The sequence below is a fragment of the Equus caballus genome, chromosome 17, assembly GCF_041296265.1.
Source record: "Equus caballus isolate H_3958 breed thoroughbred chromosome 17, TB-T2T, whole genome shotgun sequence".
NCBI lineage: Eukaryota > Metazoa > Chordata > Mammalia > Perissodactyla > Equidae > Equus > Equus caballus.
In genome coordinates this window covers 92,674,304-92,692,782 of record NC_091700.1, presented here as the reverse complement: position 1 = coordinate 92,692,782, position 18,479 = coordinate 92,674,304, and positions in this window count along the sequence as shown.

Genomic DNA, 18,479 nt, shown 5'->3' with positions numbered 1-18,479 from the left:
ATTTCTGTTAAAGTTAGAATTTGATACTGTCAATGTTTCTATATAAAATACATGGAAATATATTTGTGAAAATTTACGTTATCTAAACAATTAAAAAAGCAACAATTTCCCAAAATGGTTATCCAAACATGTTTGATTTCCTTGTTGTCCAAGTCCTTTATTAGTTATTAAGTGACTTCAACATTATCTGTTTCAAATTGAAATAGAGATAATATTCTAAATAGAGAGTCATCGTACCATAACGAACATGGGCTTTTTAATTAGGCCAATCTGGGTTCCAGCTCCATCTCTGACCTTAATTAGCTCTTAGAATTGGGAAAATTAAAAATTTCAAGCACAAGTCTTCTCAATTTTAAAATCAGTGCAGAACTATCCATGTCTCAGAATTTTTGCAAAAATTAAGTGAAATAAAACATATGACATTTCTGAAGTGCTCAGTAAATCAAATCTATTACTGAGATTTATTACTGTTTTTTCTTTAAACGAAGTGATGAATATTGATGGTTCCTTATTCTTTTATTTTCACATGTGAAATAGTATGTCAATACATTACTGAGTAGATATTAATTTAATTATTATAAAACTTTGGATCAGACTATCAACATTAAAGCAAGATGTGGTTATTCTGCTAAACTATGTGTTTGTCTTGATATTTGATTTTCTTTTCTACGCTCAGACTTTTCAGGAGAAAATAATTCCATTACAGAGACTTAAGGTATAAAATGTGTGAGAAAATGTTTGAAGACATAGCTCTGTGTCCACACATTTGATTGACACTCAAAAGTCTTACCATTAAATTTGGTGAGGCCAAGTTTTCCACCATCCCCTTATGAGGAAGTGCTGTGAGGTCAGAGGTATAGTAGGAGAAACATTTTTATAATTATAAAAATTAAAAATAACCATTGCTACTGTAAATATAATAGTGATTTAAAGTATACGAGAATCACAAGGAATAGTTTTCTGATTATATGAAACTCTACTGTAATACAAGTGACAAGTACATACCTTGAAATCATATAGAATCTGCTATCAGGTCATCTGAGTTTCTTTCATATAAAAATGAAGTATTTGTTCCCACTCTTTAACATTCTTAGAATATCTTTCCTCCACTATCAGGTGCCCTTTAAATATACAACCTTTTTTGTATCAAATAAAAAGGCAATTGCTGCATACTGAGACAGAAATGGTTTAGATCCCCAAATTAATAAAACTTGCCCTGTACTTTTGCTACAGACTAGCAAATATTTTAACAAGTGGAGATAAAGCTCAGGTTCATGCCTATAACATGTTAGCAGCACCTCATGGAAATACGGAGAAAGGGGGTTATTTAGAGTTCAAATGCAGGCCAGTCCTCTCCCCCCACCAGATTAAAAGCAGCAGTAAAAGAGAAGGTCTTTCATATTTTGAGAAAAATAAATTCCGTCTATGTGAAATAGGAACTAAAAATATTATGTGTGTAATAATTATTTGAAAGATTGAGTATAGCATTTCAGGGAATATGAAAGCTATAATAAATTCAGTCAAATTGGTTGAAATATAATTATGTCAATTATACTTCACAGAAGCCTGTGCTCCAGCTCCATGGTCAGTGGCTTTATTGTTTGTAATATGCCAATCTTTGCTTTGTCTCTATTATACAAATCGAAAGTCGCTGCAAAATCTCATAACCCATAAAGCAAATTCACACCAGAGATATATTCTTTAAACTATAATCTAATGGGCCTGAAGCACCTTAAAACAGGGCTGATTAATAAGTAATATGTTTTGATTTTGCATTATATTTGGTGATCTTAGAAAATAATGCTTATGATTCAGCATGAAATTATGTTTTTGTCTCATTCCCATGAATTGAGCCACCAGGCATAGATGTCTTTTGGCCACTAAAAGACAGATAACTAAGGAGCACATGCAAATAAAAAGTAGCTGTTTTGTGAAACTGTTTCCTTTAGCATTGATTTTGTCTTTGATCTTAAAGAAAAGTATAATAATAATTTAGGCAAATAGAAAGTTATTTGCTACTACTATTATTTCATGCTAATGTTATGCTCTTATTTTTGAGGTCTCTAAGCATACTTAAAACATACTCCAGAAAATTACTAAAGGAATAACGTACTCAAGTTACAAGATGAAAAGATAAAAATACATTTTAATATCACCAGAAGCATCATTTGCCAAACTAGAAATGTTTTGTTTCTTTTGTTGCTGTCTGATAGTAAGTGGATTTGATTGGGAAAGATGTACTAAAGAATGAAAGACAATTAGCCATAATAACATTCTGGGAACAGGATTTTAAACTTGGCATAGCCAATTAGGCTCAATTTATACATATATGTCCCATGCCCAGTGTTGTACTGAGTAAATAGGAAAAAAAAAAAACACTATCATGTCCATGATTTTCCCTTGTGTAACCTTGAGCAGTTTACCAAAATATTTTGAGATTCTCTAAACATTATTTACCTCAGAGTCTTAGAGGAAACATATACACTTACTAGTCAAAATGATCAAACGTAGTATATTTTCTACAAAGATTAGTTTCTTTTCACTTTCCACAGGAATAAAAAAAGAGAGTATTTTTCTGTGGTTTCCTAAACAGCCAGAAAACAGAAGCTCCATACAAATCAGTACCTCAGTATTTCACACGGCCTCCACGGTTCTTCATTAGAAACCTTGCATCGAGCAAGTGAAGGTAAGTTTTGCACCATAAGGTTTTAGACTGTAAACGATTTCCAGGTTACAAGGTTCTGGTATTCTATGCCTTTTATTGTATTAGGCTATTGATCTAAGAGAAAGGACTTCTTCTAATGCAGGGCTGCATATAATGGGACAGTTTAGGCAGTGGTCAGGAGAACATCAGCTCGGCTCACGGTGTAACCTCAGTTCCTTCCCTTTGGCCGGTGGGTCCTAACCTGTACGCAGCACATCAGAGGCAGTGGCAAATGCTGCTGGAGAGAAACGTTCTCGTGAACTTTAAGAATTGCTTAAGTAAGCTTCAATGTTCTTCTTTTCTTTGTTATCATTTATTTTTGGTCACCTTAAAGTAAAAAAGCAGCAAAAACTGGGCATGACTTTAAGCTTGTCCCCCACCCCCACCTCAATCCCACCACAGTCTAACTCTTCACAATTTTGTTCTTTAGTTGGTCTACAGGATTGGAAACAAAAGAAGAGAAGCACATTCACTTCATTTTAAAAGCATACACCATGGTATCAATCTACACTGCTTTCGTGTTTTTAGAAACAAACGTAAATTTATTAGCGAAAATGGCAGCAAAGTAATTGATTTTCACCATTTGCATGCAACCTTATATGCAACTGCCTAACTGCATTTCTCAATATCAATTAGTTTAGGTCTATCTCTCAAATTAGGCACAAAAAAAATTTGGGTAAAAGTAAGTATGTTTCTAGCAAAGCTTCCAAACCCTGTAGTGATTGAAAACTCTACACACAGACCTGTAAACATCCCATAATTTACAAAAGCCGACTTTGGGAACGGAAGGCTCAGAGCGGCACACTGAAAGCTTGGAAAGAGCTTCACCCCGTGCACCTTGACCTTCTGAACCAAAGCTGATGGCCAGTCAATTGCAAGCCTTCGGTTGTGCTCCAGTCTTAAAGCTGACATGTGAGCATTAGCTGCAGTGACAGGCTGCTCTAACTTGGCTGTCATCTGGCCCATTTTCTACACCAACCATCAACATAATTCACTCTAAAGGGCTTTCTGAGAGGGCCTAATGCTTTTTTCTTTCTTCCCTTGTACAGTGCAGAATTTAGGACAGCTTATTTTAATTTCATGACCTGCACTATGATCTAACAAGGGACAGCTGTGGCAGCTAAGTCCCAGGCTATTTATTGTCAATTAGAATGAATCCTAAATAAACTCCCTTCATTCTAAACTTGACCCATTCTTGAACAGTAGACAAAACGACACTTAGAAACGGAAATGTAGGGAAGCGGAAGAAAGAGCCAATGGAATGTACAAACTATGAAAGAGAGGACTCTTCAAACAAAATTAGAAGGATGAGCAGTGATAATGACATTTTGATGTCTAATAATTGCTATTGAAATTTTGGTATTGTGGAAGATATCCATGGGGGGAACACAAAGGAATATCAAGCTGTCAAAGAAAATGTACCATGTTATTAGAGTTAAACTAAAAATAAACGCATTTCATGTGAAGGAAAAACGTCTTGATTCAAATATAGAAGTTAAAATGGCCTACAGCAGTGATGGCAAACTTTTTCTGCCTGTTATCCGAAATAGATGAACATTTTCTGAACATTTTCCAGCAAGACCCAGGGCACCAGTACACAAATCCATGTATATCTGTTAAAAGGAATTCTCTTGAAATAATATTTACTTCCCCATGTGTGATACACTCTAGCTTGTATTCTGTAATATTCTTTCTCAAAAAAAACTGCTAATCACAACTCAGCAAATTGATTTCACGACTCCCTCAATGGTCATGATCCACAGTTTGGAAAATAGTATTCCAGAACCAAGGAACAAAATACAAATAGGAAACTTTCAAAGAAAATGTAAAGCATTTTGAAATATTGATAATCAGAGGGGATTTAACAGCACAACGAAGAGGCAAACACATCGTTGTGCCTACGTAAAAGTCATTTGTTGAAGCACTGTTTACTGCTCCTTGGCGTGTGAAGAGCATGGTAGAAAGCATAAAAAAGAAGTCAGCGTTGCAGTGTGTGGCTGTTATCCTTAAGCATGGCAGTGGCTTGTTTTCTAAGAGCTTCTCACTTAAGTATATAAAATATGAAACAATAATTTTCAGTGTCCTTGGCAACCTTCATATGAATAAGTGCTAGGAGTGACAATGCCACATAAAATCAAGGTGCAAGGGAACTTAGAACTTGAGTAGACAAAGCTGGATGATTCTCCCTGGTTTAAGGAAATGTAAGACTTTTTAAGGGACTCAGTTCACTGGAACTGTATTGGGATTGCCGGGCAGTTTTTGAAGTGATTGGAAGGGCAGAATTGACACGTAGAATTGTTTAAAGGGATCAGCTTTCCCTCTTGGAGGACCAAATTGTCCAAGAGTGTTGTCAGTTTGTAACCATTTGCTGTGGATACCTTTATTTGTCTCTCAGGCAGACCCAGGACTAAGAGGAAGTTGAGCTGGCTGTCCAGGGGGCCTTCTGCCTACAGGTACAAGACACTGTTGAAGGTTCCCTCTCTGCACTTCCTGCAGGGAAACCCATTGTCCTCTGCCTGGTGGGGCTGAGGGCCTAGAATTTATTTGTAGTTCTGTCAACCAGAAGGATCTCCAATGCCCTATTAATGTGCTAGGTCTTAAACTCTGAACACTCAACTTTCTTAACTTGCATGTAAGCTACTGTATCAGTTCTTTTGCCTTCTTTCTCCATTAAAAAAATGAAAACTTTCAAGAAATAAGAAAACGGGTCTTATCTAAGCAGTAAAGTCTACTCCTAATCTTTAAAAATTCTAATCCTAATCTTAATCAGACAGATTTCTCCGAATTATAGACTCCACCAAAAAGATATCTTTAATGTCTCAATCATATGCCAAAATGAAAATGTCTTTGGAGAAGATAATATATTTTATAAGGTCCCTCCCTATGTTGAAAATGGGACTTACATTCCCTAGGCAAAGCTGTAGGCAAGATATTTCCATTTGTAGTAATTTGTCTTAACATGCCATCAAAAGGCAACAGAAACAAAAAGAGGAGATGAAAGAAACTGGGTTCTCAACTAACATGCTGACCGCAGTGATGCTTGCAATGGCAAAAGGACCATAGAAATCTTCAGCCAGAAATGACAGTGTCAATGGTTGGAATTCACAGTAGTGTGATAGCAAGATTAGCTAGTTAACATGGCTGTGGGTGGGCAGCCTAGACTTCCACCACCACCCTGAGACTCTGCGCAGTCAATTCTCTTACTTCTCCTTATACATTTGAGAAGGGGAAATGATGGGCATGGTTTAGTAAGACATTGTCTAACCTCGCTTACTCTCTTTGCCTATCTATACTTCTTTCCTCAACTCACTTCTTGTCTTGGGACCTCCATCTAAGCGATAAGAACTTTAGTCCTTCACAGTTGCTGAAATTTGAACCAAGGCAAATTATGGGTATTAAAAATCACCTCATGCAGCTAGTATCTATGTTTCTACCTTGGCATCAGTGGTAGAAATATAAACGTAAATTTAATGCTTTAATTTCTGAAAGAGGATAACAAGTCAAGCTAGGTATTTCATCATTAGTGAGATCTAATAAGTGAAAGAAACCCAAAACATTGCTGCTCGTTCTTATTTAGCAGTGTTCAAAAATAAAGACTACACACACGTACATGTGGTAAAATAAGAAGCCAGAACCTGTTTTCAAACTGTAAATTACCTTCTGTATTTCTTTCTTTCTTTTTATGCTTTCTCAGAGAGGAAGATTGACCCCGAGCTAACATCTTTTGCCAATCTTCCTCTTTTTTTTTCTCCCCAAAGCCCCAGTATGTAGTTGTGTATCCTAGTTGTAAGTCACTCTAGTTCTTCTATGTGGGATGCCACCACAGCATAGCATGATGAGTGGTCTGTAGGTCCACACCCACGACCAGAACTGGCAAACCCGGGGACACCAAAGTGCAGCATACGAATTTAACCACTCAGCCATGGGGTCAGCCCCACCTTCTGTATTTCCGTTTTGTTTTGTCTCATTTTCTACCTTTTTAAAAAAATCAGAGGTGCAAATAACCATAACATTAGATATCAGAAAAAAGTCTTTAATATCAAAACCTAGATTCACCTCTGTTTAACCACAGGCGAATCGTTACATTATATGTTCTTAATAGAATCTTATGTAACCATTACATTCAATGCTTAAGAACCATTTAAGTAACATTTAAAAATACTTACGATATAAAGTTAAATGGAAACAAAATAAAAATATAGGCTCAACATTGTAAAACAGTGCATATAACGATTAAAAAACAGTGCAGTTTAAGCAACCTGCTCAAAGTGAGCCCTTTGTGTGGTAACATAATGGGCAATTCGATTTGCTTAACAATATTAAAAGTATTTTATTTCCAAATGTATTCTAATTATACATACTGTTTTTCACATGTAAGATGACTTCATAATCAAAGTAATACACATTTAAATTTTAAAGCCTCCAATATCTTGGTATGCGAGGCATGTATACAATTCTATTTTTTCACAAAATATAAGGCTAATGAACATAAATCTCAAATTTGATGCAACCTCACCGATAATCAGACAAGTGCGACTGACAACAGCACTGCGACACCATCTGATGGGTAGAATATTAAGGCTGATGATTCCGCGTGTGGGTAAAGACACGTGAATGCAGAAACTCACGTATTGCTAATTCAAGTGTAATTTGCTAGAATCATTTTGGAGAGAAATTTGACAATACTTGGGAAGGTTGAAGATTCAACAGTTTCATTTCTAGGAATATATTTTAGAAAAGCAATCCCACATATGCAGAATGAGAAGTATATAACTGTTTTCTTTGCAGTGTTATCTGCCATGTGAAAACCTAGAAACTTTATATCTCTGGGGAGTGAATGAATAACGTATCATAAATTCATACAAAGAAAAACAATTAAAAGAGGGAATTTGATCTTATATTCAAATGAATAAATTTTGAAACCAGTACTGATTGCAAAAGCAAGTTGCAAGAGGATACTTATACCATGATAGCATTTATATAAAACTTTAAAAAATACTACATATTTTTATAGATACCAATAACCGATACAGGTAAAAATAAAAATCAACTTAAGAATAGAGGTGACATCTAGGAAGGGAAGGAGTATAGTGGAAGAGAATGAACCTGCAAAAAAAATTAACAGCATAACAAAGCTGAAATAATTGCCTCACAAATTCAGCCTTTATTTGATCCAAGCTAAAACTGTGTGGGCATTTGTTATACTAGTCTGTCTGCTTTTCCATATGCTTGAGACAGTTTGTAGTAAAAATAAATCAATACAATAAAGCTTTAAAAGTTTACAGCTAAAACTAATTCAGCATTCATTTTTAAATATCAGTTTACCTTTCCTTAATGTTTACTGTGATAGTTTCACCCCACATCTCGCAAAAGCATTATGTAGGTTAGGTGACATATGAGAAGAGTCCGTTTACAGTAAGTGCAGCAGAATGAGAAGCCATTTCCGCTCATACCGTAAATTCAACTGAAATGTCTCCTGTGTTTCCTTTTGTTTTCTGTGGGAGAAATGCAATCGGAGCAGGTGCGCACAGTTGCAGGCCTCGCAGTCCTGCCAGACTAACAGCTAACAGCGCACCGTGGAGCTCCCCTTCTGCACTCCGAATTGTGCCTTTTATAAAGGACTGCCTTTACCACGACTCTCCTTGTGATCTATGACCTCTCAACACCTGTACTGAAGATAAATCAGTACTTCACAGACAGCAACTCAACCCAGTGTGATGATGACGAAAGAAAAAAATCATTTGACAATGACATAATAGTTTCCTAAATTACTTCAGATTTTAAAAGACAATAACATTTCAGACAGTCCAGTAAATGCATTATTCTGAGTGCTGAAATAATTGAACCTTCTATTTTGACTCAAAAATTTTACTCTAAATGCAGAAGTACATTAGAAAAACTACTTTTGACAGTGACCTTCCTACAACAGTAAATTATAAAGATCTGAAAGGCAATCATTTTCCAACTCCTGAATACAATTGATTTCTTAAAGGAAATGCTCTCACTTCAGTTTTTGTTACATAAACATTAACAATATATTTGCTTATGTTTGCATCGACTGGGAATTTTACTTGTTCCAGGCTGACACTCTCTCTAAACCTACTTGCAAAATAGAAATAAGTTTTGTAGAAAAGAGATTGAGACTTAGAGAAGCAAGCCTCCTATAGCCAGAAGTGCACACTTGCACTGAGAGTCAGTATTCAACATCTGAGCAGGATGCGCATCGTCCATAACTTATACTCTGTTAAGAACAGCTTGTGCCATGAGACCAGGGCTGAGCATGACCTGTGCATGTCTGCCTTGTCTGTGCTTCTGATCACAGAGAGTCCCAAATCAACTGACAAACTCTTCACAGATCACAGCTGCATGGACCATTTCTCTCTAATCTCTATGTGGTCCCTATATATAGTTAAAAGAATAAAAGACTGCTGACCAGACCTGACCACATTTCCAATTATGATGAATCTGTGAGACTGCATTTCTTCTTAGTTTTATTATAATGAATAATACAATTTACAACACTCATTCTAACATTGCTATGGAATCACTATTTGATAGATATAGATATTAAATTTTATCTGATTATATATGTGGATTTGCAATATCTATCTATATGTATATATGATGCCAATCACATTTACGTATTAACCAGGCTCAATAGATAATGTAAATGCCTATCTATTCTAAAACCTAAAGTTTAAGACCATTTCATTAGTTTTGGTACAGCTGCATTTTATAAGCAATTGCATTTAAGAATATAAATTGTTATTCTTTATTCTTATCGTTTCTATACCAATATGTACTACCAGTTTTGCTTTCCAAGTTCACCATTATTTTTCCATTTGTCATTTCCAAGGCCACCGTTGTTTTTCCTAATGTATAAATAGCCCCTACACTTGGGAAAGAGCAGATACAAAATGAGAATTGTGATAAAAAAGTATTATCTTTAAAAGATTCACTTTGAAACCAAAGAGTTTAGTTCATACTGATGTCTTTTTGCCATGGCATATTCTAAAGAGTTTATATTTTGAAATAATTGATGTATTGTATACCAAAGTAGTTTGCTAAAAGTTGTGAATCTAGCCTGGCTTTTAAAATCAGATCCTAATAGTAACAGAAACCATCAGGTCCCTTGCTCAGTGTGAGTTCTACGGTGCCTTCTTCCAGACCTTTCGCTACTTAAAAAGCAGAATCTAAATACCATTTCTAGCCACCTTCCAGGCAGGGCTGGCCATGTGATTAAATTCCACCCCAGAATTTGTAAATGGAAGTTTGCTGGGAGAAACATCCCTTTACAGATAGAAAGTCCAGTTGAGGGGCAGATGTGTCCCTCCCATGCCCCCTCTGACTGGTACTCAGGGATGACCCCTGCAGATTTGGCAGGAAAATGGGGATGAGAGCAGGAAGACAGCAGGGGTCTGGCTCCAGGATGACATTCTTAACTAGCTGCGTGCACTTTCCTTGGTCTGCCTTCTTCAGGGCTTCCGGTTAGAAGAGAAAAAATAATCCCATATATTTAAACCTACTACTAGTCAGAGTTTCTATTGCTGGTAGTGGAACACCACTAATTGATATACCAAAATAACCCTGAGCCAATCTATCAATGAGTATCAGTATTCTCTATGTGTACTCTTCTGGTAATTTCTACATAATAGATACAAGCTCTAATTTTTAGCTTATATCTGTTCTTATCTTTACTAAATGCATCTGAGGCATGTAATTTTCAGAGATGAAATGCTAGTGTGAGCAAATAGACATCCCAGCTTCAGACAGATGGGCAGGGCAGCGCATGGTGCAGGGGATAAAATGATCTTGAAGTCCTTTGTGATGGCCATCATTCCAAGTCTTCTGTCCACATCATTAACACTAATATCATGCTGATAATGGGAAGATATATGGTGCTGTTTTCAAAGTGGCCTTTCAAAGATCTTGGCACTATGCCTACTCTCTCATTGCAGCCGTACCTGATTATTGATAAATTTCCCCACAATTTTGTTTTCCCATTCGGTGCCCCACAACGGCATGATTTCAACATTGTGAGAAGTAACTCATGCTACACTAAGAAAAGTAGAGTTAAAGTAGCTTCCGTTTCATTTCTTACATACTTGTGTTCCCTCTAGTTTTCTTTCTGTCATTCCCTTTCCTGTGCTATAAATATCTCCCACTTTATGGAGTAAATGGTCTTATACTTTAAAAACATGTTGATAAGGTTTCAGGCAACAATCACCTTAGCTGTGCTGAGACTGACTTGCCGTGTTCTATAGTATAATAGCGATACTGTTGTAATTCAAATCCAGCGACTACCTCTGGTGCACACACTGCTCTTAATGTGCTTTAGTTGTTTGCGATGTCAACAGATGCCCTGTATTAAATTGCAGCAGTCTATCATAATGCTCACTGTGCTTTACGATCCCTCTCTGTTCCAGTTCACTTTGCAAAAGATAGGAAGACAGACCAGCCTCAGCAAACACAGCATCATTTTTCATTGACTCAATAAGAAATGCTATTTGTCTTGCTGTTTTGAGTGAAAAGCCAGGTGTAAGTAAAAAAGAAGGTGATTACCAAGTGCTGTTTAATCTTTTTTTATTTTTGGTGGGATGGAGGCAGAAACTGGAGGCAGTACCAGGAGGTAAATATTAAAACCTATTATTTCTTTTTCAATTAGAAATAGAGTAATCGTTTTGTAAATAGAATGAATTGTATGACCACTAACAAGCAGCTGCCTAGAAACATCACTATGGCATAGATTCCTGGTATCCCTGTGGCTCAAAAATGTCCAAATTGAACCATTTACATTACAAATTCATACGCTTGCAAAATAACATACTTGATTTTCCTTCATAAAAACAAAGTTTATCCATTTATTGAATTTTTTTCCTCCTAATGAAAGTTTCCACACTTAACTATCAGGATTAATTCAGAAAATCTGCAATTAAACTTTGACCCATAGTTATATAAAATGTAATGTGATATGTTCAATATTAATCCATTTATCTAAAATTAATATTTTAGAGTATTTAACTCTAGTAAAAAATATGGAAAGATTTGATATATGATATTGAAGTGCTTGTGAAGACTGATCTTAATGGCACCAAAAGGAGATATTTCTGCAAATACACAAAATAACAAGTTTAATAAAGAATAATTCATGAAAGATTTAATACAGAATATAACCCATATGTATAATCAGAATATTGTATTTATATCTTCTTGGAATTTATACTATAAGTTAAAGATGATACCTGAAATAAAACGTTTCTTGAATAATTACACAATTTGCTGTAGGAATCTGTTAATATGCTGTCATATTCTATAGTAAATTAATCTAAAGATGTGTGATGTGATATTTTTATTTATCCATCCCGTCTTCCACAAAATTGAATTCCTCCATCCTGATTTCTCCATCCTGAGCCTGACTCTGAATTCTGAGACTCCTAATCAAAATCTAAGCACTATCCACGAATAGATACTCTGGGCCACAGCTACTCTGTGCTGGCCACTTCATGGGCCACCTGCTCTTCTTCTAGACTTTGTAAAAATGTTCACCCTGGAGACTCTCTCTAGACTCTTGCTGAGTCCATAAACTAACTTGGATTTGTATAAGTTGGATTTCTGTATGAAGATTATTGCAAGTTTCCCAGGGCAAAAGTGTAGCCTGGATGCTATTATTGAGAATGCTACTATTTTTTTCTTATTGATTGCAACACTGCAATAACTCAAACCCCTTGAGTTCATGCTAATATAAAGTTATCTAAATCAAATCAAAACTCAGGTCCTATGTTAAGAAATGGCATAGGATACACTGTAGTGAAAAATAAGCCCGTCGTTAAAAATGGCAGATATAAGACAGGTCGTTTTCTGATGGATGGAACGAGGGAGAGGAAGATAATAGAGAAACGGATATCTTCGAGAGAAAAAAGGATGAGTTTGATATGTCACGCGGCTTCTTGCCAGATAAAATATAAAGTTTGATCAACAGTATATCTCAAATAGCAAAGATTAAAGAGATGGACAGGGCACACAGCAGGGAAACCGTCATCACTGACATCGGTCCTCTTAGCAGACCTCCAGCCTTTGACCTTGATACCAGCTGGGTGACTTTGGAGAGATCATTTAGTCTCTCCTTGTCTGTTTTTACTGATGAACATCATTACATTGATGAACGTGTTTCTATTTCTTACTGAGATATTGTGAATTAGCTGTAATTCACAGAGAAATCACAAAATGTCTATACAATTGCCATTTATAATGGCATTGGACTATGGCATTTTCTCATCCAGAAGACAGCCTTAGGACAACTGGTGCTAAGGCTTGCCATTAACAAAAATAATTTCAAAATACTGAAGAAATAAAAACTAAACAGAAAATCGACACCTCAGGCATCACCATGCTGATGTATGTGAGATTTTTCCTGCAGTAAGACTAATGCCGCCTCGCTTAGTGTTTTAGATGCTAAAAAGTAGAATTCTTTTTGCGAGAGGCTGGCCAGCTCTTAACAAAGGCAGGCGTGGCTCTCTGCCTCCTGGTGTTTTCTCCTCCTTCACCTTGTTGAGGGCTGAGCTGTCACTCACTCTCAGAGCAATGGGCTCGGCAGGAAAGGACAGGCATTTCAAGGCTTCACTTCCCACCTTCTCCCTCCTTTCGTCTTGTCTTCTTCTTTCATTTCTCAGGAACACTATTTTTCCCTCTTTTAGCCACCTTAACACATCTCAATCTTTTCCACTAAACTCTAAGTGGAAATTACCAAAAAACTGTCACTCTTAATTCTTTTTACCTTGGAAAAAGTGTAAGAGTGAGAAGAATGAAATAAAGTGAGAAGAAGAGCAAAGGCTTTCTCTTCCGTCACAAATAGTAAGACATACATTTTATGATACACTTCAGCGAAGAAACAAACAGTTTTAAAATGTCTGCAAAATAAATATAATTATAATTGCTTTTGGACAAGTTCATTTCTAAACAAAAATGGTATTCTTTAACAGTCACTTTATTTATAATTAGATATTTCTTTTAAAAAATTTTATATGAAAAGTGTCAGTCGTTTAAGTCTCAAATTTTTGACTGAAATAATGGTAATTATATTTTCATTGCGCAAATTTTACTTCGTATGTCATTTCTGTTTTTCTAAAAACGTTAAAAGTGCTAAAGGGGATAAGTGTACTGAGATAGATACATACACACAGCACCAGCGCGACTCTTGAATTAGATATTATCTCCTGCTCAGTCTTTGAATATTTGTCTAGCTTCCTCAGACTAAAGGCTAAAGACCTCCCAGGCCCATCACCATCTCCTCTCTCTGCCCACCCTTGCCCCCTGTAAATCAGTAGTCGTCATCTGCTTCTACTGTCTTAGTGTTGCTCCCACTCCAGAACACTGACCACACACCTTTCACTCCAGCACATCTGGCTCACACCCAACTCAGAGTATTGTCCCTGAGTTGTAGTCTTGACCTGCAACACTCTTCCGCCAATATCCACATGGCCAACTGCCTCACCTCTTTCAAGTCCTGACTCAAGTGTTTCATTTTTTAACGAAGCCTACCCCAACCACTGTATGTTAAATTTGACTTTCCCTCTACACTCCTTATGATGCCTAACCTCCTACTGGCTTTAAGTTTTTCCCCAGAGAACTTAGATGTGTTTATGGATCAGTCCTGCAGTGTCTATCAGAGCTAAATGCTACAGACTCTCAAATGTCTGCATTTGAGGAACAATTATATGATCATCCTTCTAATAATCAATGCGATAATAGACTTACGGGTGAAATATAAAGTGCTGTTAGGCTAAAGTCAAAAATGAAAATTACTTAATGACGTGAGTATTGGACAGGAATCATGTGTGCAAATCGCTAAATTTGCATTGAATGTAATCACCCGAAAACTTGGAATTCTAAGCAACAATCATATCTTCCTCTGTCATTTAGCCTTTCACCTGCAGTGCATTTTAGGGATAATTATAGTACAATTATTCACCTGCATCAAATTTGAGGCTCTCATCGAATGTTTACGAGACTTTACAAAGGGTATTCAACTTATGATTGATGGGATAGTAATTATCAAACTCCTCACTCTTGTTCAAAATAAATAAATGCCCAGATAAACAAACATCAAAAACAGAGCCAGGCTCTGCTGACTGTAGGCAAATGGTAAAGTCTTGGAAAAGAACACTGCACTTTGATTAACAAATGACAATTCTAGAAAGTGGCTTCAAATATCCTTAAAATCAATTGTAATTTCTATTTTTATTCGTCAACTCCAATGTCTATGAGAAGATTAAACCGAAAAGAAAATCAACCAAGAATTTAGTTAACAAAATATTATAGAATTCTCTAAGCTAATCTGTGCAGTATTATATATAAAATTTTCCTAAAATGCAAATTTAATATATATCTAATACCTCAAGAAGTCATTTCTGACAGGCCAAAAATGGATTGGGATGGAAAAATCTTAATAACGCTTTTCGACTAATAGTTTGCCTTAGTCAATTATTTTCCCCATTTTTTCTCTAATACGTAATTTCACATATTTGCCTGATGTACACCTAGTCATTCTTACATATATGCATTTGTTATGGCTATAAATTTAACTTTGGCTTACATTTAAGCTTGAAAGACAAAACAGCATCAAATTTGTGACGTGCATAATTACTGAAATTTTCATTTTATATAGACATTTATTATTTACCATATAATAGTAAATAATACTATGTAGTGTTGGTGCACGTTTGAATTTTTTACAAGGAAAACACATACAAATGATGCTGTATGGAAACTTAAATGAGGATTTCACATCCCTGGTTAATGCTGAGCCCACCTCTTTTCTCTTATCAGGGTCTCATAAATCTCGCTGAAGAAGATTTAGTTACATCAATATATTGTTGATTTTTATATGGCCTGTGGGGCTTAGGATAAAGAATAACAAAACAATATTGATTTAATTCAAGCTAGGTAAATATTCCATGACCTTGTTGCTTAACCAAGTGTAATGTTCATAACTTCTAGATTAACCTATTGCAGAACAAATCCACGTTTGTTCTTAAAACTTGAAATAAAAATGGATAATAAAATTAACTTTATTTTCTGGAGGATATATGATATATCTTGTTTGTACGTCCTATTTGTGAACTCTAATTTATTCATTTGCACTACTACCCCTATATACAAATTTATTCAATATGAATTTTAAGTAATTTCAAATTTTTCAGGGAGTAAGTTGATATAGACCTGAAATAGGCCATCAGCAGTGGATATAGAGCAGAACTGAGGCAGTAAATAGTAGATTTGGAGATGAGGAAGCAAATATAAAATGCATTGAAGAATTGACTTGATGAAACATGGTGACCAACGTTTGAAGCCATGAAAACACAGAAGTGGGAATAGGTGAGGATAACAAAGGCTTATATCCTCGGTGGCTATTTTGGTGTTGATTAAGTTAACTGAGACGGAGACCACAGGAGGGGGAATAGATTTGAAGAAAAGAAAAGAAATTTGGTTTCAGATTGAAAAGGAGGTGCCAATGGCTTGGGATAGAATTGTGCACTTTTGAAACCACAGTGTGGCTGACGACTTGTTTCTTTTGTGTCTAATCCTCAGCTCAGTCCCTAGATTTAGGATGATTTTCTGTCAAGATGGAATACTCACTCATTCATACGGAAGAGCAATGCTAACTGAAGCACATATAGGTGCAAAAGGGAAAAGAATTAAGTATGACAATGGTTAGCACTACTCAATAAATGTTTTGGCATCTATATCATCTCAGTAAAGATTGACTAATTGATGTAACTACGATACATCTTAAATATTTTAGGGCTAAAATGAAGATTTTTTTTTTTACATTGGTAAAACGTAGCCTAATAAATATACTGCATAGATTCTTCCAATGTTAAAGAAGGAACCCTTGTGTGTTATAAGAATAACAACTTGCAAAATGCGTGCCACAACAAACGAGCACACTACATGAAGAAGAAAACGTGTTTTTCAGTAACTGCTCTTTTCCCGAACCCAGTGCTTATATCTCTAAATAGATATTTATCCTTCCAAAGCGCTAATGACCACCACCCCTGGGCTTGATTTCTGATTCCTCACTGGGATGACTACTTCATTGGGCCTTTATTCACCAAAGGGACTGCACTCTGAATTTCTTGTAAGGACTGACTTTTGGTTGTCTGTTCCTCTTCTGAACTGGGATTTCTTTGGCCCCTTGTCTACTCAACTCCTCAAGGTAAAGTACTTATGCTTCTTGTAGCTCTCCCAATTAGTCTCTGTTATTATTCCTAGATTTGTGGCTGATTCCTAAGGGTCAGGGGAGATAATAAATATGAAAGCAACATATAACCACCAAATATTATACAACCTGGGGAGACCTACACTTCTACATCCTGGCCTGTGCCCATGAATCTGACTGCTATGGACCGATTCAATGGAGTTCCTGGCCCTCTGGTTTCTGGTTGGTTTGACCAATGGGGAGCCCCAAAAGAGATCAAAGTTGTCTCCACAAGATGCCTGCATCTTTAGTCAACGGCCACCTCCTCAGTCATGGTCATTTACATGAGTCTCTTTCAGCTTTTTGTTAATTGCTCCCTCCTTGCCCTTTCAATTCTGTTGCAGTAATGAGCTTCACTGTTGCAAGTCCAAGATACTGCAAAATGCCCCACTCATATTTATGCACTCACTTTATCAAATTCCTCAGTTTGTAAGTGACATCTGTTTTCTGCTAGGACCCTGATGGACACAAACAGCTTTCCTTTCTTGTCTTTTCCTGTCTGTTCCCTTCTCTTTTCCATATTTTGTCTTCTCTTCTCTCTTTCTTTCTTCCTTCATTCCTTCCACTTGATTTCTATTTTACTCCATAGAACAGAAATGACAACCAGTGGTCAAGAATTATAAAAATGTAAAGTTTATCATTTCAAGACAAAAGAAAAAATATGATTTATTAATAATTAGAGATGACAATTAATAGAATCCGATGCCTTGTAATGGAAGGGAAGCTATTTACCAGAACTATTCATGGTGGAGCTCTATAGCTATTGGAAAAGACGTTGTCACAGGCAATGAGTTAACTTGGAGATAGTGCTATATTATTGCTTTCAGCTCTAAAAATTTGTGTTTCCCAAATAATATTGCTTAATAATTTCAGACTGTGTATGAGATTCTGCAGATGTTTTGAAAATAAAATGCCAAATTGTCCAGAAATAAACTCATCCATCTCTGGTCAGTTGATTTTTGAAAAGGGTGCCAAGATTATTCAACAGGGAAGGAATAATCTCTCCAACAATTGGTGCTGGGACTACTGAATAGACACATACAAAAGGGTGGAGTCGTGCCCCTTCTGGACACCAAATACAAAAATTAATTAAAAATGGGTCAAAAACCTAAATGTAAGAGTTAAAATATATAAAAATTTAAAAGAAACTAAAGAAGGAAATCTTCAGGACCTTGCATTTGGTAATGAATTCTTAGAAATGACACCAGAAGCATAAGAAACAAAATTTTTAAATAGACAAGTTGGGCTTCATCAAAATTAAAAACTATTGTGCAATAGGGGTCTCCATCAAGAAAAGGGCCAGGGGAGAGTGAAAGGGGTAAAGGGGCACATATGTATGATGATGGATGGAAACTAGACTTTTGGTGGTGAACATGATACAGAAACCAAAATATAGTGATGCACACCTGAAATTTATACAAAGTTATAAACCAGTGTGACCTCAATAAAATAAAAACAATGTGAAAAGACAACATACAGAATGGGAGAAAATATTTTGAAATCATATATCCAAATAGC